The following is a 27,341-nucleotide window of genomic DNA, read 5'->3' as shown; positions in this document are numbered from 1 at the left end:
CTCTCTCCCTGTTTCTCTGCCCCTCCCCCATTCCTGTTCTCATGCGCTCTCTCTCTCTCTCTCTCTCTCTCTCTCTCTCTCTCTCTCTGTCAAAATAAACTTAAAAAAAATTTTAAATCATTATCCTTTCAGAGAAGTAGAATAAAGAACATATCTGTGAGGGAAACCTGTACTTTGTAAAAGATGCAGTGCTTAGCAGCTTAGACTAATGCGCGCGCGCGCGCGCGCACACACACACACACACACACACACACACACACACCCTCCACACACCCTGGTTTGCTATATTTATTTACCTAACAAATATCACTGAGTGTCTGTGATGTGCCTGGAACCCCACCAGGCAGTTAGATACAATGGTGACCATACACAGAGGGTCCTAAAAACTTCAGCATCAGGAAATGGTCCAACCACTGCGCATTCTTGTCCTGTGGCTTTTTAACGCCTTCTGCAAACTTCCACCAAGGAAAAACATCTGCAGGAACAGGTGGACTCCGAGAAAGAGAGCAGTGTCCACAAAAGAAGGTGCTGGCAAGCAAGCCGGATATTTCAAAGCTGTTCTCCTGGCCTTGTGGGGGGGGGGGGGTCGTTACAGAGGAGCAGGAAGGCCAGAGGCATGAGCGTTAATGGCATTAACGGAGGCACAAACGCCAAGCGGCCTGGGACTGAGCGCTGGACGCTGGCGTTCCTCTCAGCCCTGCCCCTTTCCCGTTGGCTGACATTTTGTCATTTGCTGAGTGGACGATCACAACATCCGTGATGGGTTGAGCCGACCTTGATTGAGAATGTTTGGTTTCCGTGACGTAATGAGGACGACTGTGAATGTGTGTCACCCGCACTGAGCCTTTTAAAGGACAAGGTGGGGCGAGAGTGGCTCCCGCCCTGGGAGAATGTGAAAAGCTCTTGTGTTCCCTGCTGTTTGGTTAGTAAGTTTCACGCGGCCGCCGTGGCCAAACGGTCCTACACAATGAACATAGGTTGTGTTGAGTCGGCTCGGTATTTCCTCCTGCTACGTGGAGCCGCCGCATTAAGCTCCCAAGGAAAGTTATTGGCAAGCGTCGCATCTATTTTTAACGACAGGCAAACTGCTAGGGAACTCAGACCAGATGCTTGGCTGCAAACCGCCTGCCTGTGTTGCACTCGCTTAATACACAACCGCCTGTAACACCGAAGTCCTCAGCCCGGCTCGCTCTGCCTGCCTGCCCTCGGGCTGCGGGCATGGATTGGCCTGTGTTGGATCCCGCCCCTTAGAGGACTCCCAACCCAAACCCTGAAGAAGTCAAGAGTTATTCAGGGAACGGTGCTTTGGGGAGCGGATAGACAAAAAGTGTTGCTCAGGACAGCAATGGGAATTTTGGGGGGGGGAAGCAGGCAGGTCAGAACATGTATTTGTTGAAAGGGTTTGGGGATTCAGTAGATGGGTATCTTTAAGAAGGAGGAGACAAGAGTTTGAAAACATCTGTTTGCTGATATTTGAGTTGAGATACCAGCTCATCTGGAAAAGTCCGGAAACAGAAAAAGTACTTGTATGAATGCTGCCACGATTTCCATCTCCAAAATGTAGAATAATTTCATGTTTAATTCAATGTCAGAGGAATGTTTGAATGTTTTTCCTTATCATTTTTCAGGGCTTACTGATTTCAAATCCTCTGTTAGTTCAAAACAAAAAAGGAAATGATCATGTCTGATTGTTCTTAAGAATTAATTGCAAGGCACCTGGGTGGCTCAGTCAGTTAAGCATCCAACTTCGGCTCAGGTCATGATCTCACCGCTTGTGGGTTCGAGCCCTGCATCGGGCTCTGCTGAAAGCTCAGAGCCTGGAGCCTGCTTCGGATTCTGTGTCTCCCTCTCTCTCTGCCCCTGCTCCACTTGCACTCTCTCTCTCTCTCTCTCAAAAATGAATAAATGTTAAAAATTAAAAAAAAAAAAGAATGAATTGCAAAAACAGACTTTTTGTTGCTGTTGTCTCCTGGAAAGTAATTCAACAGCATTTATTGTGAAAAATCTGATTTGCACTCCCCACATTCGTTTCCCTGTATTCATTTGTTAAAAACTTATCTGGGGGTGGCTGGATGGCTCAGTTGGTTGAGTTGACCTTTGATCTTGGCTCAGGTCCTGATCTCGCGGTTCATAGGTTTGAGCCCCACATTCGGCTCTACTCGGACAGTGTGGAGTCTGCTTGGGATTCTCTCTCTCTCCGTCTCTCTCTGCCTCTCCCACATATGTGTTCTTCAAGGTCTGGCTCAAGCCACTCTCTTTCCTCATGTGTTTCTCCTTTCCTGTGGCACACAGATGATTTTGTCTTACGCAGGCAATTTTAATTTTAATCTTACCTGCTGTAAAGTAAGTTCCGTAAGACCTCATCTGTCTCATTGGCTGCTATGTCTCAGGGTCTAGCATAGGTGCCCAGAAAAGAATTGTTTCCCCACTTCCTGGTCTTTGCCACTGAACTAAGAATTCAAGCACACTTGGTTTAGAGTTGTCCCACACACACAATGCTGAGCCATTAAAGCGCTGCTCAGCCAACACAGAAAAATCTCCAAACTGCAGGGCAACCTGGGATGGTCCAGTGGGGTGAGGGAGTGTGGTGGTTAATTTTACGTGTCCGGCATGTCTAGGCTCTTACGCCCAGATGACTTGGTCAAACTTCACTCTGGATGCTCCTGTGAGAGTTTTATTTACTTTTTTAGTAGGCTTCACACCCATTGTGGAGTGCAACATGGGGCTTGAAATCACGACCCTGAGCTCAAGACCTGAGCTGCAATCAAGAATCAGATGCTTAAACCTTACCTACCCAGGCGCCCTGCTATGAGGGTATTTTTAAGATGTGAGCCACATTTAAATCAGTAGACGGTGACTAAAGCAGATTACCCTCCATTCCACAATGAAGGTGGGCCTTGTCCAATCAGTTGAAGACCTTAAAAATAAAAAAAGAATGGAGAAAGAATTCTGCATCCACAATGCCTTTCAACTCAAGACTGCAACATCAATTCTTCCATGGATCTCCAGCCTTACTAGACTCTTGCCCTGTGAAATATAGATGTATCAGCTCCCCTGATTGTGTGGGCCAGAAACTAAGGTAGGATTTCAAAGTATTAAATCTGGCTACATGTTGATATGTCATTAAAATGAGGATGTTTTTTATTTTTTAAGTAGGAATCTTAACAATGTAGGACCTCCTCATGCAATGCTGTACCCGAGAAGAGGCTCCCAGAGACAATAGGAAAGTTTTTCTCTGCCACATAGTATTTATATTTTTATTCATGCAAAGATTGGGTCAAAGAACATACTCTTTTTGAGTATGTTCATACTTCCTGCTGAGACTATTTCTTGAGAAAAATATGAGCTCCATACATTAACTGTCAGTTCTGTCCCAAATATATCATGCTTCATTTTAAGGAATGAGTTCTTACTCTAGAAAAATAAACACTTATTAAAACGTGGCATAGTGGAAAAGAGTTTGAGCCTTGAATTCAGAGCAATCTGGATTGAAATTCCAATTCACCATTTACCTGCCATGTAATCTTGGACATGATGTCTAACTTCTGTGAGTCTAGGTACCTCCATGATGATAAAACTTTTTATTTCATTTTTTTGACTGAGATAATATACTTCACCTTAGACACAAAATGGCCCCCTCGCATCAACTAAAAGTTTAACCCCCAAACATGGTCTAGCCTTCTACACTTCCTTATGTTTTTCTCCATTGCATTTTTTATTTACTTAATTTATTATCTGCCTCTTTGACTACATTGGATGTAAAATGGTGCAGCCACTTTGGACAGAATTTGGCACTTCCACAAACAGTTAAATATAGAGTTAATTTAGGATGCAGAAATTTCACTCCTAGGTATACACCCAAGAAAAATCAAAACACGTGTCCACACAAAAATTTGCACATGAATGTTTTTTGCAGCAATAGCAAAAACGTGGAAGCAACCCCAAATGTCCATCAGTTGATGCGTGACTCAACAAAATACTGCATATCCACACAAGAAAATATCAATCAGCAATAAAAATGACTGAAGTAACGGGCACCAGTTAGTTAAGTGTCTGACTCCGGCTCAGGTCATGATCTCACAGTTCGTGGGTTTGAGCCCTGCATCAGGCTCTGCACTGTCAGCACGGAGCCTGCTTTGGGTCCTCTTTCCCTTTCTCTCTCTGTCCCTATCCAACGCATGCTTTCTCTTTCTCACTTAAAAATAAACATTAAAGAAATGAATGAAATACTGATAGATGCTACACTATGAATTAACCTTGAAAACATTATGCTGCATTTATTAGGAAGAGTAAAACTGAAAACACAGAACAACAAATGTTGGTGAGAATGTGGAGCAGTAGGGACTTTGTTGTATTTCTTAGCTAATTGTCTTTATTGAAAAGATGCTTCTGAGAAAAAGCTAATTGGATCTATGATGTTGGTAGATAATTTAGAATTCTAGATCAAGTAATTTTTAAAAATATTTTAAAAACAAAAACATAAAATGGCAATTTAACTGAAAAATGAAGTTTAAGTTAATGCATAAAACTAGGCTTACTATCAAAGCAAAAAAAATAAATAAATAAAAAAAGAGGACCCAAAGCAGGCTCCGTGCTGACAGTGCAGAGCCTGATGCAGGGCTCAAACCCACGAACTGTGAGATCATGACCTGAGCCGGAGTCAGACACTTCACTGGCTGGTGGGAGCGCGAAACGGTACAGCCCTCCTTGGAAGATAGTCAGGTACTTTCTTACAAAAGTCTTATCCTACGATCCAGGAATCATGCTCCTTAGTATTTGCCCAAAAGAGTCGAAAATGTGTCCACACGTGGACATGTTTTATTTATTTTTAAAACCTGTTTATTTACTTTTGAGAGAAAGAACAGAGCACAAGCGGTGGGGGGAGGGGTGGGCAGAGAGAAGGGAGACACAGGCTCCAGGCTCTCAGCTGTCAGCGCAGAGCTCATGCGGGGTTGGAACTCACAGACCGTGACCTCAGCCGAAGTCAGCTTAACCAACTGAGCCACCCAGGGGCTCTGACAGCAGCTTCGTTAAGAACGGCCAGCGTTTGGAAGCAACCGAGGTGTTCTTCAACGGTGAATGGACAGATAAACTGTGTTACACCCAGACAATGGAGTATTATTCAGCGTGTAAAAGACATAGGTCTCAAGTCACGAGAAGACACAGAAGAAACTTAAATGTATATTACTACAAGTGAAAGCAACCAATCTGAAAAGCCTAATGCCATAGGATTCCAACTATCTGATGTTCTTTTACTATTGTTATTTTTGAGAGAGAGAAAGAGAGAGAGAGAGAGGAAGAGAGAGAAAATCTTAAAAAGGCTCCATGCTCTGTGCAGAGCCTGACACAGGGCTTGATCCCACCACCCTGGGATGTGACCTGAGCTGAAATCAAGAGTCAGATGCTCAACCAACTGAGCTACCCAGGCGCTCCTGTATGACGTTCTTGATAAAGCAAAACTATGAAGACAGTAAAAAGGTAAATGACGGCCAGTGGTTGGAGTGGGGAGGGGGATGAATAAGTCGAGCACAGAGGATGTTAAGGGCACTGAAAAGACTTTGTATGATAACATGATGGATATAGGTCATTACACAATTGTCTAAACCCATAGACTATCCGCCAAGAGAAAACCAGCGGTAAACTATGAACCTGGAATGAAGCATGACGTATCAGTGTAGGTTCATGAGTTGTAACAAATGTACCATTCTGGTGGCAGATGTTCATAACAGGGAAGGCTATGCAGGTGGGTGAAGGGGGTTTATGGGAAATCTTTGCAGCTCCCTTTCAGTTTTGTCACAAACCTAAAACCGTTCTTAAAAAAAAAAGGTCTTCAGAAAATTATGCCACGTGAAATAAGCCAAGCACTAAAGACCACATATTTGATCATTCCAATTAGATGAAAAGTCTAGAATAGGAAAATTCATAGAGACATGCAGTAGATTAGTGGTTGCTTAAGTCTTAGAAGGAATGAGGGATGGTTGGGGGGGAGGGAGGTAACTAAAGGGTTTGGGGTTTCTTTTTGGGATAATGAAAAGGTTCTAACATGGACTATGGTGTTGGTTGCTCATATCTGTGAATGAATGGTAAGCTTTAAACTGGTGAACTTGTTTCCGGGTCTGTGTCTCCTTCTCTCTCTGCCCCTCCCCCTCTCATGCTCTGTCTCTCTCTGTATCAAAAATAAATAAAACATTTAAAAAATGTCTTTTAAAAAAAACTGGTGAACTATATGCTGTATGCATTGTATCTAAGCAGAGCTGTTAATAAAAACTGTATGTCCTCTTGCTGATTTCATTGCAATAAAATGTTACATTGTACCTCTCTACTCTTTATGTATAAAGTGCATACTACGATAAAGGATTATGTGTCCCATGTGACTATGTGGGTGGTGCAGAGATATACTGGTAATTAGCTCCATATGACAGTGACAGCCATCGTGTTGTCAATCTCACACTATGAGACAAAAAAAATGCTCTCAAATAAAAAACACCCCATCTCTATAGATTAATTATATGCAGGTAAAATATTACGGATATAAATATATTCTTTTTGTTTTATTTTATTTTTTACATTTATTTATTTTTGAGAGACAGAGAGAGAGGGAGACACAGAATCCAAAGCAGGCTCCAGGCTCTGAGCTAGCTGTCAGCACAGAGCCCAATGCAGGACTTGAACCCACGAACCGGGAGATCGTGACCTGAGCCGAAGCTGGATGCTCAACTGACTGAGCCACCCAGGTGCCCCAAATATATTCTTTTTAAAAAAGTGTATATTGATTTTGAGAGAGAGTGAGAGGGTGTGTGTGCAAGTAGGGGAGGGGCACAGAGAGAGAATCCCAGTCAGGCTGTCTGCTGTCAGCGGAGAGCCAGATGTGGGGCTCCATCCCAGGAACCTGAGTGAGATCATGACCTGAGCCAAAACCAGGAGCTGGATGCCTAACAGACTGAGCCACCCAGGCACCCCTGAATGTAAACATATTTGTATTTTCAGGAGACCTGTAAGTCACATATAATAGGAGAAGAATACACTTTTAAATTCTAATAAATCTGGCAAGTATTAATATATTCTATATTAATTAATAATTAATAATAGTAGTATATTGCCCAGAACCATTCAGTTTTGACATCAGTAAATAGTTCCTGCTTTTCCTTTCTGGTTGCCTAGAAGCTTCTGCTACAAACCATGGATCAGAGATCCTAGGGCAAAACTTCAAGAGATCTTCAGGAAAGAACTCTTGGCTACCTGAGTCCACAGGCAAAGACTCACGGATCTAGACTCGCATAGAAAAGCTGACGTCACTATTACAAAGAGACCAGCTACCAGACGTCACAAAGACTGATGTAGACCTTCCATAACCATCCTCAGCAAGCACTCAGCCTCAAAGAAGTAGACTCTTGAACTAAGGTCACCACACAGGATATAATTATGTAGATTAACACTTTATTTGTAATAAGCACATTCAAATTTAGGTTTTTTCTTATTAATAACACATTAATACCCTCAGGAACTATTTCCTACACATCCTATCACTAATGATTGGTGAAATGCTTTCCCCTGTCACTCTTTGAACTAATACAAATAGGAACTCAATCAGTAAAATTTATTAAGTGCTTCTTTGCACATGATATTTTTCCTTTTTTTTAATTTCTTAATGTTTATTTTTTGAGAGAGATACACAGAGCACAAGCAGGGGAGGGGCAAGGAGAGAGGGAGATGCGGAATCGGAAGCAGGATCCAGGCTCTGAGCTGTCAGCACAGAGTCTGACATGGGGCTCAGACTCAAGAACTGAGACATAATGACCTAAGCTGAAGTCGGACGCTTAACAGACTGAGCTGCCCGGGTGTCCCTGTTCTGTTCTTTTTAACAAGGAAATTATGATTGTCAGTTTTATGTGTAAAATTGGCTAAACTATGGTATCTGTTTACTCAAACAGTAATCTAGGTGCTGCTGTGACGATATTTTGAACATGTGATTATTATCTACAATCATTGGATTTTAAGTAGATTACACTAGAGGGTAGTGTGATGGGCCTCATTTAATCAGTTGAAGGCCTGAAGAGCAAAATCTGAGGCTTCCCAGGAAGAAGAAATTCTGCCTCAAGACTGCAGTATCAGCTCCTGTCTGAGCTTCAAGCAGGTCTGGCTGCCCTACAAATTCTAGACTTGCCAGGCCCCCTAATTGTGTGAGCCAATTTTCTTAAAGTGAATTTCTTTGTATCCATATCTATCTTCTTTCCATTTATCTATCCATCCATCCATCAACCCTATTGGTTCTATTCCTCTGGAAAACCCTGACTGATACAAGAACGGATTTGTATGGAAGTTGACTAACATTAGAAGTAGTGTCCATGCCTGGAGAAAAGAGGTTTTCTCTACAGAAAGCTAACTAAAGCTGTTTGAAAATCAAATCTATTAACCTGATCCCATAGGACCACCATGTTCTACAGTAAAGACTCAAAGTGATGAGCTGACACATTAAGACCTTTTTTTAAGAAAAAATAAAGTTTTTTGTTCTTTATATAAATTATATGTATATATGTTTCAAGGTCAGACTATGAGAACTCAGAATGCCTTGAGTTAGCACAGTGGAGCTCTCTTAGCCCCAAATGTTTAGCTTAATTGCCGACCAGACATCTTTTCCAGTGAGAGAGGAGGCCATGTAGTACCTGCCAAGGAGTGAACCTTATTTTCCATATCAGACCTCTCTTCCAATGCTGAATGCTCCAGAGAGACCAGGATTCCAAAGTCAGCAAGACAGTTTGGAAAAAACGCATTTGTTTTAAAATCACTACCATATGGGGCGCCTGGGTGGCTCAGTTGGTTACACAGCTGACTTCAGCTCAGGTCATGATCTCACGGTTTGTGTGTTCGAGCTCCGTGTTGGGCTCTGTGCTGACAGCTCAGAGCCTGGAGCCTGCTTCCAATTCTGTGTCTCCCTCTCTCTGTGCCCCTCCTCCTTCTCTCTCTCTCTCTCTCTCTCTCTCTCTCTCTCAAAAAAAACCATTAAAAATAATTTTCAAGACCACATCTACTTTTGCTCCAACCACCAACCCCTGTTAAAATGCTATTTCCTCTGTTCTCAGTGGAAGAAGCTTTTTCAAATTCATATTTATGTATATTCAAAGTCCTCATATAAAAAAAGATCTAGGAACTTTTTCTCACAACAGTGTTGTGCAGTTAGTTAATTCATGAAAGAAAGGGGGCAACTGGAGTTTGAATGACTTGCCCAGAAACAGTTTGAAAGGCTAACAAAGGGTTGCTGCCTCCCAGAGCTGCTCCCAGTACCCAGTAGAACAAGACTTCATTTCCAGCCTGTTCTTTCTTTCCATTGTTGTTTGCATTTAAAATACTTATGTTCAATGGCGGTACCTGGGTGGCTCTGTCGTTGAGCATCTAACTTTGGCTCAGGTCATTTTCTCCTGATTTGTGAGTTTGAGCCCCACGTGGGGCTCTCTGCTCTCAGTGCAGAGCCCGCTTCCCATCCTGTCTCCCTCTCTCTCTTTCCCCTCACTCTTTCTCTCAAAAATAAATAGGCATAAAAAAATACAAATGTTCAAGCAGTGAAGAAAACTTTAGAAGACAATTAGCATGTTCGTTTGCTAATGTGCCTCCCATCTAGTCATTTCCAGATCTGTATAAGCTTTATCCCCCCATTTTTTCAAGTTTATTTATTCATTTTGAGAGAGAGAGAGATATAGCACCAGTGGGGGAGAGGCAGAGAGAGTTTGTGGGCACAAAGCCTGATGAGGGGCTTGAACTCGTGAATTGTGAGATCATGACCTGAGCCAAAACCAAGAGTCAGTTGCTTAACAGACTGAGCCACCCAGGTGCCCCAATCTCTATGAGCATTTTGAAATAAAATCAGAAAAATGTCTTCTCTGCTTTACCATCCCTTAGGTTCTGCTGCCTTGAACATCAACCACACAAATTTCTCTATTTAGAACACACTTTATCCTTTCCAAGTAAACAAATGCTCCATTAAACATTCTCCATCCTATCATAAAAAAAATCACTAAATCAAATTGTTACATGAATAAAAGCAAGTTACCCAACAATATTTATGCTGTTCTGTAATGGATGTGTTGGTATGTGTGGTTTTTTTCAATAGGAAAAAGTCTGGAAGAATACAGAAGAGTTCTTAAAGGAGGGTACTAAAATTTGAGGCTAAGGGTAAAGAGAATTTCTTTTTAAATTCTATATCAAAAACAGTTGGGAGATAACTAATTAATACTCTTCCAAAGAGTCAAGGTCAGATGAAGGGTAAGGAAAGACCAAAATACTGTTCCAGGTTGAGGGAGCGATAGGAGCAATAGTAACTCAAGGTAACATGGTATTCTAGATGGACTCCTGAAATGGAAAAAGACTTCAGTACAGCCTGTAGTTTAATTAAAGTATTGCACTCTGATTAATTTCTTAGTCTTGGATTAAGTGTGTCACAGTTATGTAAGATGTTTGAAGCCAGATGAAGGATAGAGGGGGATTTTCTGCAACTCATGTAAATACAAACTTATTTCAAATTAAAGACATTCATTAAGGGGCACCTGGGTGGCTCAGTCGGTTAAGCGTCTGGCTTTGGCTCAGGTCATTATCTCACGGTTCGTGGGTTCGAGCCCTGCATCGGGCTCTATGCTGACAGCTAGCTCAGAGCCTGGAGCCTGCTTCAGATTCTGTGTCTCCCTCTCTCTCTGACCCTCCCCTGCTCGTGCTGTCTCTCTCTGTCTCTCAAAAATAAATAAAAAACATTAAAATTAAAAAAAATAAAGGCATTCATTAAAAAGGGAAAAGGAGAGGGGGCGCCTGGGTGGCTCTGCCTGTTAAGCCTCCAACTTCGGCTCAGGTCACGGTCTCGCTGTTCGATATTGCTGTCCAGGAGTTCAAGCCCAGTGTCAGGTCTGTGCTGATAGTTTGGAGCATAGAGCCTGCTTCAGATTATGGGTCTCCCTCTTTCTCTGTCCCTCTCTCAAAAATAAATAAACATTTAAAAAAATTGAAGGGAAAAGGGGGAGTTTAAAAAAAAATACATATTCCTGAATCCCAGCTCATACTTAATGAATCAGAACAATCATGGAGTCTGCATGTTGAATATAGGCTCAGGTAATTGTGCTGCATGTCAGAGTTTTGAGAATCTCTATTCCACGTACCTTGAAAACTGTTTTAAACATTGAGAACCACATTTGAAAAAAAAGCTTCACAAGATTGTATTTACGCATTACTGGTATAACTAACAAGAATAGGAGAATGGCGTAAGTCAGTGGTTCTCAACTCTGGCTGGAAAAGTCACCCCAGGACGGGGCACCTGGCTAGCTCAGTTGGTAGAGCATGTGACTCATGATCTTGGGGTCAAGGGGTCAAGCCCCATATGAAATGTGGAGCCACTTAAAAAAAACAAAAGGCCAAGAATCACCTGAGGGTTCAGAAAAAAACAAACAAACAAACCCAATGACCAGGGCACGCCCCAAATCGATTGTGTCAGAATGTCTGGGATGGGACCCAGGCATGAGCAGTTTTAGAAGTTCTCCAGATGAATCTCTTTCATGTTTGTTTGTCTATTTTTGAGAGAGAAAGAGAGAGAGAAAGTGCATGGGCAGGGGAGGAGCAGAGAAAGAGAGAGAGAGAATCCCAAGCAGGCTCTGCACTGTCCATCAAGGCAGAGCTTGAGGCCAAGCACAATCTCAGGACTGAGATCATGACCTGAGCTGCAACCACAAGTCAGAGGCTTAAGAACTGAGCCACCCAGATGCCCCTCCCCACGTGATTCTAAATTGTAGTCAAGGGTCATGACCACCGACGTAAACATTTAAATCCAAACAGTCAAAGGACAAAGGCAAGAAGAAAATAATGGCCCACACAGTTGGCAGAGCTTCTTAAAGAGATGGGAGATACATATGTATTGTTTACTCCTATTGCACTTGAAAGACCTCAATTCTGTTTCTTGTGCATTACTTTATATTAATAAAAAATGATTTTAAAAAAGAATGAGTCCTTGTTCAGAACAAAAAGAAAGTTCTCGCATTTTCCATGAAGGCTTCCATTCTGTTTAGACTGAGGACAAAGCACTACCCGGCCTTCTAAAGGTTGGTTGGTGGGGGCATCTGCATTCTGGAAGGACAAAATCCCCCAACCCACCTGTTTACATGGTTGCAGCGGAAACACTCATGAATTAACTTAATCCAAGGCTACATCTGTTGCAGCTAAGTGACTGGACCAAGCGTTGGCATCTGACCCAAGATAGGTTTTGAGAAAACCTCCCTGGGATTTTTGACATTGAGAGAAAATATAGCTAATCTCTCTTTGGGAGCCTGAACCATCAGATATTAAACTTGCTGAAATAAATTGAGCACGTTGCTTTTTGCTGGTTAGTGCCAAGTACAATAATAATCCACATTCCCTTCAGCATATGAAGATCAGAGAATTGTGAAGTATGTATCCCATAAATTCATTGTTAACAGAGATTCCCTTCTGGGCAAGGGAGTAGAAGTGGAGGCTGAGGAGAACAAATTTCTTTTTTTTTTTCATATTTGGTATATATATTTCAATTTTTTTAGGAAGTTTTCAAAGACATTGGATTGGTTTGTTGCCAGAATAATTAAAACTCCATGAGGTCAATGTCTTTGATCATTATACTTCCTGAAATTCCATTGGAAGCTTTGAAATGTTCCCCCACAAAAAGACAATGGCCTCCATTTGCTATAGAAATCTTCTCAAAATCATTACCATTTAGAGTTGATGAAAAGAAGTTCCAAGGGAGAGGAGAAATTGAAGTTGGGGTGTTCTATGTCTGGATGGCTCAGTTGGAAGAGCATGTGACCTTGATCTCAGGGTTGTGAGTTCGAGGTCCACATTGGGTGTAGAGATTACTAAAAATAAATCAATAAACAAGAAAGACAGAAAGACAGAGAAGAAAGAAAGAAAAAGAAAGAAAGAAAGAAAGAAAGAAAGAAAGAAAGAAAGGAAGGAAAGAAAGAAGAAAAAAGGAGACAAAAGAAGAAAGAAAGAAAGTCAGGGATGCTTTTGCATCCTGTGGTCCAATGACTCCCAAGGATATATACGGATAGAATTCACAGAGTCCATAAACCTGGATGGGAATAACGGTCTCTTTATTTTCACTAACCCCTATCTGAAATGAGAATCTCCCTCAGTTAAGAGTGTGGACAATAAACCACAGTAATAGACAAGGGTGTCTACATCTCCAATGGAAATCAGAGATCTATTCATACCCATTACGCTTGCTGCAGTATCTCAGAACACCATTACTGTGCATCACTACCTCAAAACTAGAGTAGGTCATGGGCCTGCTAGACTGTAATTAATAAATTAATAAAGAAGCATATGTGTTATTAAATTACAAATTCGACTTGATATTTGGGTATCTCTTTATTAGATAACTTGTAGCTTTTCTGGGTGGTGTTTTTAATGCATTTACAACACTATTCTCTTTTTCTTTTGTTTATAGTCGACATGCAATGTTACATGAGTTTCAAGTGTAGACATGGCGACTGAACAACTCCATACTTACACTGTGCTCACAGGTGGAGCCACCCCCTGACATTATAGCACGTTATTACAATACCATTGACTGTATCCCCGATGCTGTGCCTTTAATTCCCATGACTGAATCACTCCATAACTGGGAGCCTGTATCTCCCTCTCCCCTTCATCTGTTTTGCCCATCCCCCCCATTTCTTCTTCCCTCTGGAAACCGTCAGCTTATTCTCTATAGGCGTGGGTCTATTTCTCCTTTTCGTTGGTTTGTTAAAACCGTATTCTTAGCAGTGTGCCAGGCGCTCCTGCGAATCTGTCTCTTGCTTCAACAGTATTTGGACAGAATAGACCCAGGGACGCCCCTTCTAGGAGCCCCTACCACCTTCCAACCTTTTTTCCAGTCGCAACCTTTGGAGCCATCTCCTTGCCCACCTTCTGCCTCCAGGACCAGCCAACACCCTATTTTTAACTTAGCCCCTCGTTACCACCAACCACAAGTGCCCAGATTCAGAATCGGAGTTACTCCACCGAGGTGGAGGCCGCCTGGCGGACGTGCACCTGCTGGCCTCTTATACCTACCTCTCTCCAGGTTTCCATTTCGATCTGACAACGTGACTCTGGAGGGGGTGGACCCCTTCTCCCGACAGTGGCCGAGGAGAAGCGGGAGGGCGCTGAGCGTCCCTTGAAGATGCAGAACCAGCCCGGGCGGCGCCCTCTTTCTGGACCTGCGGAAGTTGCCCAACATGAGTAGAGGTAAAATCCTGGACGCTGCGGAAGCCGCCCTGCTTCTGGACAAGAACCTGAACCAGGCCCTTTTGGATCCGCATGCGCTAGGTCATCTCTGTGACTTCCTGGAGAATCAGCTTCTAGATGAGGAGGTGAAACCCATCAAGAAGATGGGCCACAACCTAACTAATCTCCGCAGGCTCTCCAGCCCCCAGGCTGGGCTGGGGGAGTGTCTCTTCGAAAGGCTCACCCTCAAGCACGACTAGAAGGCTCCGGAGCCCAGCAGCCTTTGGGAGGGTCCCTCTGGCGTCCCGCAGGTGCTAGGGCTTGTGCCCGAGTCTCTCCTTGCAGCCACTAGGCAGCCTTTTAACCACCCGGGAGCCCTCTCTCAGTCTTGCCCAAATGAAAACAATAAAGCTGTTCGCAGCAAAACCAAACCAAACCAAAACAAAACCAGTATTCTTAATTTTTTTAAGCATTTTATTTAATTAATTTTAAAAATTTACATTCAAGTTAGCTAGCATTTAGTGCAACAATGATCTCAGGAGTAGATTCCTTAAGCCCCTTACCCATTTAGCCCATCCCCCCTCCTACAACCCCTCCAGCAGCCCTCTGTTTGTTCTCCATATTTAAGAGTCTCTTATGTTTTTGCCCCCCTCCCTGTTTTTATATTATTTTTGCTTCCCTTCCCTTATGTTCATCTGTTTTGTATCTTAAAGTCCTCATATGAATGAAGTCATATGATATTTGTCTTTCTCTGACTGACTTAATTTCACTTAGCATGATACTCTCTAGTTCCATCCACATAGTTGCAAATGGCAAGATTTGATTCTTTTTGATTGCCGAGTAATACTCCTTGTATATATACACCACATCTTCTTTATCCATTCACCCATCGATGGACATTTGGGCTCTTTCCAAACATTGGCTATTGTCGATATTGCTGCTATAAACATTGGGGTGCATGTGCCCCTTCAATATAGCACACCTGTATCCCTTGGATAAATACCTAGTAGTGCAATTGCCAGGTCATAGGGCCATTCTATTGTTAATTTTTTGAGGAACCTCCATACTGTTTTCCAGAGTGGCTGCACCAGTTTGCACTCCCACCAGAAGGGCCAAGAGATCCCCTTTCTCTGCATGCTCACCAATATCTGCCATTGCCTGAGTTGTTAATTTTAGCCATTCTGATGGGTGTGAGGTTGCACCTCATTGTGGTTTTGATTTGTATTTCCCCGACGATAAGTGATGGTGAGTATTTCTTCATGTGTCGGTTGGCCATCTGGATGTCTTCTTTGGAGAACTGTCTATTCATACCTTTTTCCCATGTCTTCACTGGATTATTTGCTTTTTGGGTGTTGAGTTTGAGAAGTTCTTTACAGCTTTTGGATACTAAGCCTTTATCTGATAGGTCGTTTGCAATATCTTCTCCCATCCCGTTGGTTGCCTTTTAGTTTTGCTGATGGTTTCCTTAGCTATGCAGAAACTTTTTATTTTGATGAGGCCCCAATAGTTCATTTTTGCTTTTGTTACCCTTGCCTCCAGAGACATGTTTAGTAAGAAGTTGCTGTGGCCGAGGTCAAAGAGGTTTTTGCCTGCTTTCTCCTCAAAGATTTTAATGGTTTTCTATCTTACATTTAGGTTTTTCATCCATTTTTTTTGAGAGAGAGAGAGAGAGAGAGAGAGAGAAAGAGAGCATGAGCCAGGGTGAGTCATAAAGAGATGGAGATACAGAATCTGAAGCAGGCTCCAGGCTCTGAGCTCAGCACAGAACCCAATGTGGGGCTCAAACCCATGAACTGTGAGATCATGACCTGAGCTGAAGCTGGACACTTGACCGGCTGAACCACCCAGGCACCCCTCTTTCATCCACTTTGAGTTTATTTTTGTGTATGATGTAAGAAAGTGGTCCAGGTTCATTTTTCTGCACGTCGCTGTCCAGTTCTCCCAGACTCTCTTTATTCCATTGGCTATTCTTTCCTGCTTTGTCAAAGATTAATTGGCCATATGTTTATGGGTCCATTTCTGGGTCCTCTGTTCTGTTCCATTGATCTGAGTATCTGTTCTTGTGCTAGTACCAACTGTCTTGATGATTCCAGCTCTGTAATACAGCTTGAAGTCTGGGATTGTGATGCTTCTGGCTTTGGTTTTCTTTTTCAGGATTGCTTTGGCTATTCGGGGTCTTTTTTGGTTCCATACAAATTTTAGGATTGTTTATTCTAGCTCTGTGAAGAATTCTGGTGCTTATTTATTTTTGAAGGAGAGAGACAGAGTGTGAGCAGGGAAGGGTCAGAGGGAGACACAGAATCCAGAGAAGGCTCCAGGCTCCGAGCTGTCAGCACAGAGCCTGATGCAGGACTTGAACTCACATGCTGTGAGATCATAACCTGAACTGAAGTTTGGCATGTAACCAACTGAGCTACTCAGGTGCCCCAAGACAGTATTCTTAAAAGGGGTCTGTAGGAATCACCCAAACTCCATAGAGGTTCATGGCACAAAATAAGTTAAGAATCCCTGCCTTAGAGCAAAAAAACCCTAAATAATTATTTAACAAATAAAAGCAATAGTCATCTGTTAGTCTCACTAAAAGAAAAGAGATTCACATCAGACAAAGCTTTCTCATTTTGCAGAGACGATGCACAAAGGAAATAATTTTACAACTCTTTTCTGGAGATATACCATCTTCCTAAAGCTCTAGGAAGATCTCTGGTCTAGAAAGAGGCCCTAGGCAAAAGCCAATTTCGACAACAAGACTGATAGTTTTCTTTTTAATCCAGCAAGAACTATTTGACAAATTTTTGATTTATGACACTTCTGTTCTTTCAAATGATGGAGCAGATGCTTTGGAATTCCAATTTGATTTTTCCAAACAATGGACCCAAACCCCATCTTCTCTTTCTGAATCTTAAAAAGAGGAAGCAGGATCCACAAGGCTGAAGTGATGTGGCAGGTGCAGGTACTCAGTTCGGGAGTTCGAGCAAGATCACTGCCTGGAATCATCATGTTAAGGGTTATGGCCATGTCACAGCACGCATGAAAGATCTGCAGAGGGACGATGTTAGAGGACTGAGCAGTCAGTCATTTGCACCTGTGTGTCAGTACCTCCCCGTGGCCCTTGGGCTTGAAAGAGTTCATGAAAGGATGGCAGCGAGGGAAACCAAGGACAACAGAATTTGGGGAGGGGCTATTAGTGGATGCGGCTGGGGAGAGGCGGCAGTATCATGTGATGTCCTCAGTGTCCCCAGAGCACATTGTGCAATCCCTTTGCCTGCCCCTCAAGCGGGACACATGCTCTGTTCTTAGGCTGAATTGCACAATTAGAGATTACGACACTTTGTCCGAACCTTCTCCGGGAGGATGCTGTGTGTGATGGCAAGGGCACCAGGCCCCTCTGTCTGGACTTCCTGGCCAGCAAACTACTGCTCGCTCTCCCTTCCTCTCTCTCGCTTCTCAGTGGTCTGAGGTTTTGGCAAGTTGCAGGGCATCCCTGTTAGTCTTGTCTGGGAACAAAATGGAAGGACTTGTGGGGCGGGGTTGGGGGGGGGACTAATCAGGGCTCAGGTATTCAAAAGTATGACACCGGCTGGCAGGTACGCTGCATAGTCTTGAGGTTTGTCTGCTTCTGATCCTCCTGGTTCCATCAGCCAGATTCGTCAATAAATAAGGAGCGATCCACCAAAGACTCACAGAGTGCGCCCTGTGGACAGGAAGCACCATCTGGGAAACTATGAGAAATTCAGATTCTCAGATCCCAACCCAGATCTACTGAACTGGACTCTCTGGGTTGGGGGCCCAGGCATGTGTAGTTCAATATGCCTTCCAGATAATTTCCAGACACACCAAGCTTTGGGAAGCGCTGGCCTAGGCAAGAAGATGCCACCGTGCCCCTGGGAAGCAGCAGTGTGATGTGGGTGTTTATGAAGTGGCCACAGCCCTGCAGCGAAGGGCACTGAAGCCGTGATCTCACTGGACACAGGCCAACGGGGGAAAATCCATTAGTTTTTCTTGAGCTTGCCCATACTACATTCATGCCAACGAGTTTGCAAAACATGACACACTCCCACGGTGACTAACTGTTTTGAAATTGTGGGCAGGAGGAAAGGTTGAGCAGTTCAGAGAATTAAGGCAGAACAAGTTATTTGCAAAGTCTGAAGCCTTTTTCTGGTCGTTCCACTGACTTCCTATAATCTGTTGAGAGTCGGGACTGGCTCTTCTTATTACTCATGCTTTTATGACCAGCAACTGGCTCAGGGCCTTGTTCGCTTTAGCTCCTCAGTGATTGCTTGAAAAAATGAATAAGTGAGTGAATGAATGAATAAATGGAATTAAATGAAGCTTTTGTCTTTACCTTTGTGTGTTAGTATTGTATTGCCCCCAAAACAAATTACCGCTAATTTAGTGGCTCAAACAGCAAAATGCATTAGGTTACATTTCCCCACATCAGAAGCCCAGCGTGGGCCTCACTGGGCTGAGAGCAAGGTTTCAGCAGGACCACATTTCTTTCCGGAGGCTCCAGGGGACAATTCGTTCCCTGGATCATACAGGTTGTTGGCAGAATCCAGTTCCTTCTGGTTTGGGGACCATGCCCCCGTTTCTCGGCTGGCTGAGGCCTCCCTGAGGTTCTAGACACAGCCTGGATTCCTTGGCTCCTGGCTTCCTTCCTCCAGCCGCCAGCCACCAACAGGGGTCAAGCGCCTCTCAGGCACTGAATCTCTCCGATTTTTTTATTCTACTACATCCCTCTGATGGACTCTTCTGCCTTCTTCTTCTGCTTTTAAGAACTTATATGCATAGATGGGTGTTACTCAGATAAACCAGACTAATTTCCCCATATCAAGACTTAACGTTTCCATCACATCTGCAAAGTCCCTTCTCCCATGTCAGGTAACACACTTATAGATTCTAGAAATTAGGACGTGGGCAACTTTGGTGGACCGTTATTCTGCTCACCACACTTGATTGGAAAACATATACTAAAAGCACCTGGGGGCACCTAGCTGGCTCAGGTGATAGAGTGTCCAAGTCTTGATCTCAGCCTCATGAGTTCAAGCCCCATGTTGGGTGTGGAGTTCATTAAAAAAAAAAAAAAAAGCATCTGAATCCCAGGAATTTGATGGGGAATAAGTATGATGTTCTTGCAGCATGCATTTGCACAAGGTGTCAACACCCAGAATTGGCCTTTTGTGAGATGAGGAGTTTAGAGAAATATGTAGCTCTCCACCAACACCATTTTTAAATACTTCCTCCTGCACCCCCTCCCCTGTCTCTTCCATATGGTGTCAGCCAGTGCCTGAGTTCTTAATCCCCCCTCCTCTCTCCTTTTCCTGAGTCCCAATCAAAACACAACAGGGGCAGTTAATGATTACTGACTGCTTTACTTCTAGGCTGAGTATTTTCACACAAACCATCTCATTAATTATGTGATCTCAATTAAGTAATGGTATGCTCATTTTGTAGGAAGAGGAGGCTTAGAACGTTTGCCTTACTCAAGAGAGTAGTAGAGCTTAGATTCTATCACAAGCCCTTCTTTTTAATCATTACAGACCCTACCATTTTCACATGTCCTCCACTCTAAGAAATAAACAGCAAAGCCAATTCAAATTCAAATATTCATTTAGCAAAGCTATGTGTTCATTAGCTGATATATGAAGAAGTGTGTGTTTCTCCAGAGAAACAGAACCTCAAGGAGATAGATAGAGGTATAAAAGAGAGAATTCATTATGGGATTGAGCTCGGGCAATTATGGTGTCCAAGATGCACCACATGCAATCTGCACCCTGGAGAACCAGGAATACCAGTGGTGTCATTCAGTCCAAATCCAGGGGGCATTCAGGGGGCCTGATGACATAAATCCCAGACAGAGTCTGAAGGCCTGCGCTCCCGGAGGACCAGAAGCGCCGATATCTGAGGGCAGGAGAAGATGAATGAATGTCTCGGCTCAACCAAAATGAGCAAGTTCACCCTTCGTCCACCATTTTCTTCTATTCAGTCCCTCAGTGGACTAGATGAGGCCCGCCCACATTGTTGAAGGCTCTCTTTATGCAGCCTTCCAATGCAAATGAGAGTCTCTTCCAGAAACACCCTTGCAGGCACCCCCAGACATAATGCTTCACCCTCTGGGGACATAAAGCTGTAGTGACAGGGACTTTCATACCAAGATCTCAAGCTGTGAAGACCCCCAGTGGTGAAAATGCAGGCATCTTATGAGAGACCAGGAGAGGACATCAAAACCTCTGGTTTCACTTGCTATGCAAACATTTATAAAGCCTGGTAGAGTCAGAGATTAGGAGAAAAGCGCTGGAGAATTCCTCTCCATCCATTCTATGCCAGAAAAACAAAGCACTATTTGTACAGAGTAGTTAGGGAAAGGTCTAGGAAAAGTCTCAAGAAACTGATTATTGCTATGGACTGGAACAAAGTCCCTCACTTCAAGATAGAAATTCTATTCTTACCAGAATTGTATCCAAATTGGTCAAAATGTTCCCTCCCTGTGGGATCCCACAAATGGGAAAGAGAACCTATTGGGTAATGAGTTGTTTTTCCCCTCTTTTGAATATTTAACTATTCCCATCTAGTTCTATTAATTCAGTGACATAGACTATTTTGCTATTTCAAGCCCCTGCTTCATAAAACTTCCTGTCTTGCTTACTTCTCTGTTCAGAACTTATCTCACTAACTCGATAAATAAGGAGCCAGCTAAAGGGCAAGGTCATGTCTTATTTATATCTCTATTCCCCGTGTCTAGGTTACTGCCTGGCTACACTAATAAACAATGCTACAAACTACATCAGTGTTAACAGCATCATTAAAATAACACATAGTTATACAGTGTTTACAGGAGATGCACCAGCTAAGAAGTTATTTCTATGATTTATAGAAATTAATTAATTTCCTCTCATGACACCTATTTGGGACTATTATTACACTCATTTTACTGATGAGGAAATTAAATCTGTGTTTTGAACTCATGGGGCACCTTGGTAGCTCAGTTGGTTAAGCGTAAGATTTCAGCTCAGGTCATGATCTTGTGATTTCTGGGTTTGAGCCCCATGTCAGGCTCTGTGCTGATAACTCAGAGCCTGAAGCCTGCTTGGGATTCTGTGTCCCCTCTCTCTCTGCCCCTCTCCCACCTGCACTCTGTCTCTCTCTCTCAAAAAAAAGAATAAAATTAAAAATATTTTTTAAAAATCTGTGTGTTGAACTCATGAATGATAGAAGAGAAAGTTATCACATCCTTTGAGACAAGCCCTCCAACACTGGGAATATGGAGTCTGGAAAGTACTTGAGTGTGGGGGGATGGGAGACTGCACGTCTTCAATCTCTTCTGTGACATAGTGCTCAACTTAAACAGTTTTTCAGGGATTTCTCCTTATCCATGGTCTTGCTGCAGACAACTCTGCTCCATCATTTCTCTGATTTTAAGGAGACCCAGGAGCCAGGGAGGTTGTAAACACATTTGCCCAGCTCAGAGAAGTTTTGGGGAGAGCTCACAAGCAGCAATCCAAGGACCTACAGAGATGCAGCCTAACTGGCTCTCAGGGTCCGTGGGGTGGTGCTGGCTGGCTTACTCTCATGTCCACAGGGCCTCTGTATTCGTCTGCAATGCTACTTAACAAACTACCACAAATTGGCCACTTAAAACACACCCATGTGTTACCTCGTGGCTTCTGGGAGTTAGGAGCCTAGGAGTGGCTTATCTGCATCTCACACAGCTAGAGTCAGAGCATCGGGGCAGCCTGCGTTCTCATCTGGAGGCCCGACAGGGGAAGATTCCACCTCCCCGCTCGCTCAGGTGACCGCAGAATTCAGTTCCTTACAGCTGTAGGCCCAAGGGCCCTAGCTGATTGCTGGCTGTTGGCAGGCACCTGCCCTCTGCCCCTTGCCACATGGCTCTCTCACTAAAGTCCTATACGTCTTCCAAGTCAGTTCAGGAGCTTCTAGAGTGAGTATGCAAGCAAGATAAAGTCTTGTAGATCCTCTTGTAACCCCTGAAGGGATATCCCATGACCTTTGTCACATTCTATCACTGGAGGTCACAGGTCTGACCCACACTCAAGCCGAGGATGTGAGTAACGGAAGATGGGATTGTCGGGGGCCACCTGACCGCCTGTTTGCTGCAGGGGCCCTCTGGAAGGAGGCTCCATGAGGGTAGGCAGAGCTGTTAAGGGCCTTGTGCTCAGCCAGCAGGTGAGTGGGTGAGATCAGGGGCTGTATGACTTGCTCATACAGGTGTTTGAGTCTAAAACAGTGCCCCCTCCTTGATTCATGTCCGTCCATGAAGGACTGAGTGAATGACTTCTGGTATCACGCCTGTTGTAAAGGGAATAAACCTGGTGCGCAGGTGTGAAGCTGGAAAACATGCTTGTCTTTAATGTGATGTGCAAAGGATGGCGCCTTACCAATATTCACCCCTAGTTAACTCGTCTATTTCCTGCGACGGAAGGTCATGGCAAAGACATTTTTTAGAAAAATGAGCCAGGAGATAAGAGGGGAGGAAAAAGACATGGTGTGAGGGCATGCTTTGTGGTGGACAGACCCCCAGGCTGCTCTCAGAGGCCGCTGGTGCCCGGGTGCTGGGAGGTTGCCTGCTCTTCGTGAATTTTGAAGGTGCCGCCAAAAGTGTTCACAAGAGTGCTATGCCTTTCTTTTTAAAGTACTTTTTCTAAAGTTTATTTATTTATTTTGAGAGAGAGAGTTCAAGTGGGGAAGGAGGAGAGAGAGAATCTGAGGAAGGCTCCATGCTGACAGCAGAGAGCCCAATGTAGGGCTCAACCTCATGAACCTCGAGATCATGACCCAAGCTGAGGTTGGACACTCAACTGACTGAGCCACCCAAGCACCCCGGAACGAGGAGTTCTCTAAGAAGGAAAAGAGAACACGGGATTTCCCACAGGGCCACCCAAGGTGTGTGAGGAGAAATACAGGGTTAAGAACTCAGCAGATTTTCTAAACTCCAGCTGCACAGAAACTTTCAGGCAGAATAAAGGATCCATTCACAGGCTGAGGCTTCACAAAAATGTTTGAATCAGAACACATTGTATAACCAAGAGATCAGGCCGGAATCAGGCCGGGAAAACCTTTCAGAGGGAGGGACGTGTTCCCAAGAAGAAAACCGGTGACCACATAAAACAGAAAACAAGCCAACAAAAAACAAACAAAAACCAAAAATAACAGAAAAGCAGGCAGTAGTCACTCTTGCCTTTCCACCCAGGACGGGGAGCCGCTGTTCGGACCCGGGTTTCTAACACGCAGGCCTCGTCTTCCGTGCCGCTGGCAGGTCACACGAGTTACTAGAGGTTCCTGGAACTTGAGTGACCCGCTGTTTACCTGGAGGTCTGAGGGCGTCTTTTTTATCTTGTTCTTTTTCCTCCTGCCCCCTCCTCGTGGCCGATCAGGAGATAAGATTACTCATCGCTAGCGCTGCCACTACTCCTGGGTGAACTGGTTGGATGTGCTTCAAGCTGGCCCGTCTGGCCAAGGTTTGCGATTTTAGATGATATCCATAGAAGTCCTATTTGAACTTCGGATGCATGGGGCGCGGAGAACTTTTCTCAAGAAACAGAATGTCCAATGGCCAACATTTTACAAACTAGTTGGGGACAATCTGAATTCTGGGAGCTAGTCACAAAGGTGCACAGTCACCAGAGAATTTACCCTGAGCTCTAGGAGGGAAAGCTTTTGAGATACTGGCCGTGCTGAATTCTCTGGGTGAACCATGAGCAGAGAGAATGCATGATGAGCTTAATGGACTTAAATATTAACTGGCACTTTAGCAAAGTGTCTTACATGACAGCTCAGAAAGACACAGAAGTGAGAGGGAAGATGGTGGTCAAAGCTGGAAGTTAGAGCCTTGTTTTTTTACTGTTTATTTTTGAGAGAGAGAGAGAGAGAGAGAGAGAGAGAGAGTGAGGGGAGGGGCAGAGAGAGAGGGAAACAGAGAATCAATCGCAAGGAGCCCAATTTGAGGCTCAAACCCACGAACGGTGAGATCATGACCTGAGCTAAAGTCAGATACATGAAGACTGAGCCAACCAGGTGCCCCGAAGTTAGAGCCTTTAGCTGACACAGTGATGACAGGAAGGAGGCATAGGGAAAGACAAAAGAATGTAAGTGCACATCACCTTAGAACATAGGCATAGGACAGAGCTACCACACAGTGGAAATGCTATTTTCGTGCTGAAGAAATACAAGCGAGGAAAAGGTCAAAGGAGGGAAAAAAATAAGCTTATCTGGGACTCGAGCAGGCTCAGAAACAGATTTCTGTTTTGCATTTAAGATAATCCAATGTCTCGGTCTCTTACCAAGATTATATAAACTTCACTAAAATCTATCCTCTAAGCTGACAAAATACCTAAATCTTTTCTGGACTCGCCTTCCCCCACCGTTTTTTGGTTTGGTTTGGTTTGGTTTTTTTGTGGGTTTTTGTCTGTCATGGCAAGAATTTAGACGGCCAGACTGAGGGGACATGAGAAGACAGATGATCAAAGTCAGACCACCCTGGCTCTCTCAACCACACCAGCCCGTGCACGGCCCTGGGTGTCACTGCCCATGGATGATGACCTGTTCAGCCCGTGTCCCCTTGTTCTGACGGGAGGCATGCCCTCTGTAACTGTTTCATGTGATTTTTGCCCATTTGTTTTGTCATATCATTGGATGCAACTTACCCCGGACAGGGGCGGGGTTCAGGGTGGGGGCTTACAAAACAGAAATTCATGGCCTCCCAGTTCTGGAAGCTCAAAGTTTGAGATCAGGTGTGAGCAAGGTTGGTTCTTCTGAGGCCTCTCTCAGGTGTGTTGTGACCCTCTTCTGGCTGTTCGTGTCTGTCCTAATCTCTTCCTTTAAGACACAAGTCAGATGAGACCTTGTTTTACCTTAATTACTTCTCTAAAGACTTTGTCTCCATGTACAGTCCCAATCTGAGGTACAGGGGGGTCACTCGGCCCAATCCACTCTAAGGAGGTGGAGACTCGGATGGGTTTTGAGTTTTGAAAAGGGCTTCTCCCTCCATTATCTTCAGAACACTTCCGGCAGCAGAGAGCTCTGAGGATGTGTGTGGGCTCCCAGTCTTCCTGGAGGCCAGGAGTGAGTTCTAGGTTTGAGAAGCCACCGTCAACTTAGGAATTGACTCTGGTCCAGTGTGGAAGTCAGAAATAGCCGGAGGCGTTCCAGAGAAGCATTTCCCTCCTTCCTTTCTATGTTCAACTACACTTTCTAAGCAGATATCTGCTCTTTTGTACAGGATGCTGCCCAGCTGTATCTTCGGGGTATGTCTGTCCTTTCACTGAGAAACACAGAATCTTCATAAATTTTATCTCAGTTTCCTAAAACGGGATGCACCAGCCATTGGTGATATCTGAGACAATATTACGAGGCATAAAAGCAGAGTATTAAGTTATAGAGAGCCCAAGAATGAAAAAGTTCCTTTTGATTGTTTTTTCAGTTCTTTGGATTAAATAAAAAGAAAGTGTCAGGTCGGGGCTGATAAGTCTTTAACACCTGACCAACATCTTTCTTTCAGACAGGGGGAACTGACCTCAAGACAGAGACCTTTGCAGGCAAAAATATCCAGGCAGAATGAATAATATTGGTTACTCTCCATTACATTTAGTTTTGCATTGAAATTCTATCACTTCGATCACCAGGGAGGTGGTGAGTGTCCATTTATCCTTTGAAATTGATCTGTCTTAAAAATTGAGTTAATTTAAAGCAAACGTTAAGGGAATAATGGCATAGGCAAAAAATGTGCAAGCAAGTTGCAAATGACTGAAATTTGGGGAAACCTGCTTTATTTCATTTCATTCTTCCAACAGCTCTATAAGGTAGGTTTTATTGAACACACATTTTCTTTTTCCATGTGCTTTTTTAGAAGTTTTTAATTCCAGCTAGTTGACGTAGTGTGATACTAGTTTCAGGTATACGATACGGTGAGTCCACACTGTCACGCATCGCCCGCTGCCCATCATGACAAGTGCCTCCTTAATCCCCATCACCTATTTCACCCACCCCACACCCCACCTCGCCTCTGGTAACCATCAGTTTGGTCTCTAGAGTTAAGAGTCTGTTTCTTGGTGTCTTTCTGTCTCTCTCTTTACCCCTCTGCCTTGGCTCATTTCTTGTGTTTCTTAAATTCCACATATGAGTGAAATCATATGGTATTTGTCTTTCTCTGACTGACTTATTTCAGTTAGCATAATACCCTCCATGTCATTGTAAATGATAGTATTTCTTTCTTTTTATGGCTGGGTTTTTTATGTTCATCAATCAATGGACACTCGGGTTGCTTCCATATCTTGGCTATTATAAATAATGTTGCTAGAAACGTCGAGGTGCATGTATCCCTTTGAATTCGTGTTTCTGTATTCTTTGGGTAAATACCTAGTAGTGTGATTGCTGGATCATAAAGTGGTTCTTTTTGTAACCTTTTGAGGAACCTCCAACCTGTTTTCCAGAGTGGCTGCACCAGTGCACATTCCCACCAACAGTGCGAGAGGGCTTCTTTTTCTCCACATCCTTGCCAACACCTGTTGTTTTTTGTGCTGTTGATTTTAGACATTCTAACAGGTGTGAGGGGCTATCTCATTGGGCTTTGATTTGCATTTCCTTGATGATAACATGATAATCATTTTTTCATGTCTCTGTTGGCCATCTCTATGTCTTCTTTGGAGAAATGTCTGTGCATGTCTTATGTCCATTTTTTAAATTGGATTGTTTGTCTTTTGGGTGTTGAGTTGTATAAGTTCTTATATATTTTGGATACGAGCCCTTTATCGATCATGTCATTTGCAAATATCTTCTCCCACTCCATTAGTTGCCCGTTAGTGTTGTTGATGAACAGATGTTAATGAAGAAGAAACTGTGGTTCCAGAGTTGTTTCTTCAGGATCGCCCATCTTGTTATTTGCAGAACTAGAATCAACATGTGGGTATGTTTGCAAACCTGAAGCTCTTACCTGCAAAACAATACCACTTGTTCATCAGGCCCATAGCAGCTTTTTGAGTAAAAGAAGGCAAGTTCTTGAATGAAAATACTTCAGATATGAGGATGGACTAAGGAGGGCTAACACAGTTTGGTAAGTGAAAAATCATTTCTTTTCTTTTTTAAGGTTTATGTATTTTTGAGGAGGGGGGGACAGGGGA

At 43.6% G+C, this 27,341-nt stretch overlaps 1 pseudogene; it reads left to right on the top strand.

Moving 5' to 3' along the window:
* The first annotated feature begins 13,486 nt into the window (after positions 1-13,486).
* LOC115293340 lies at positions 13,487-14,471 on the top strand (annotated as a pseudogene).
* Positions 14,472-27,341: the final 12,870 nt, after the last annotated feature.

Source organism: Suricata suricatta, chromosome 6, assembly GCF_006229205.1.
Source record: "Suricata suricatta isolate VVHF042 chromosome 6, meerkat_22Aug2017_6uvM2_HiC, whole genome shotgun sequence".
NCBI lineage: Eukaryota > Metazoa > Chordata > Mammalia > Carnivora > Herpestidae > Suricata > Suricata suricatta.
This window is presented reverse-complemented; position numbering and strand designations above follow the sequence as displayed.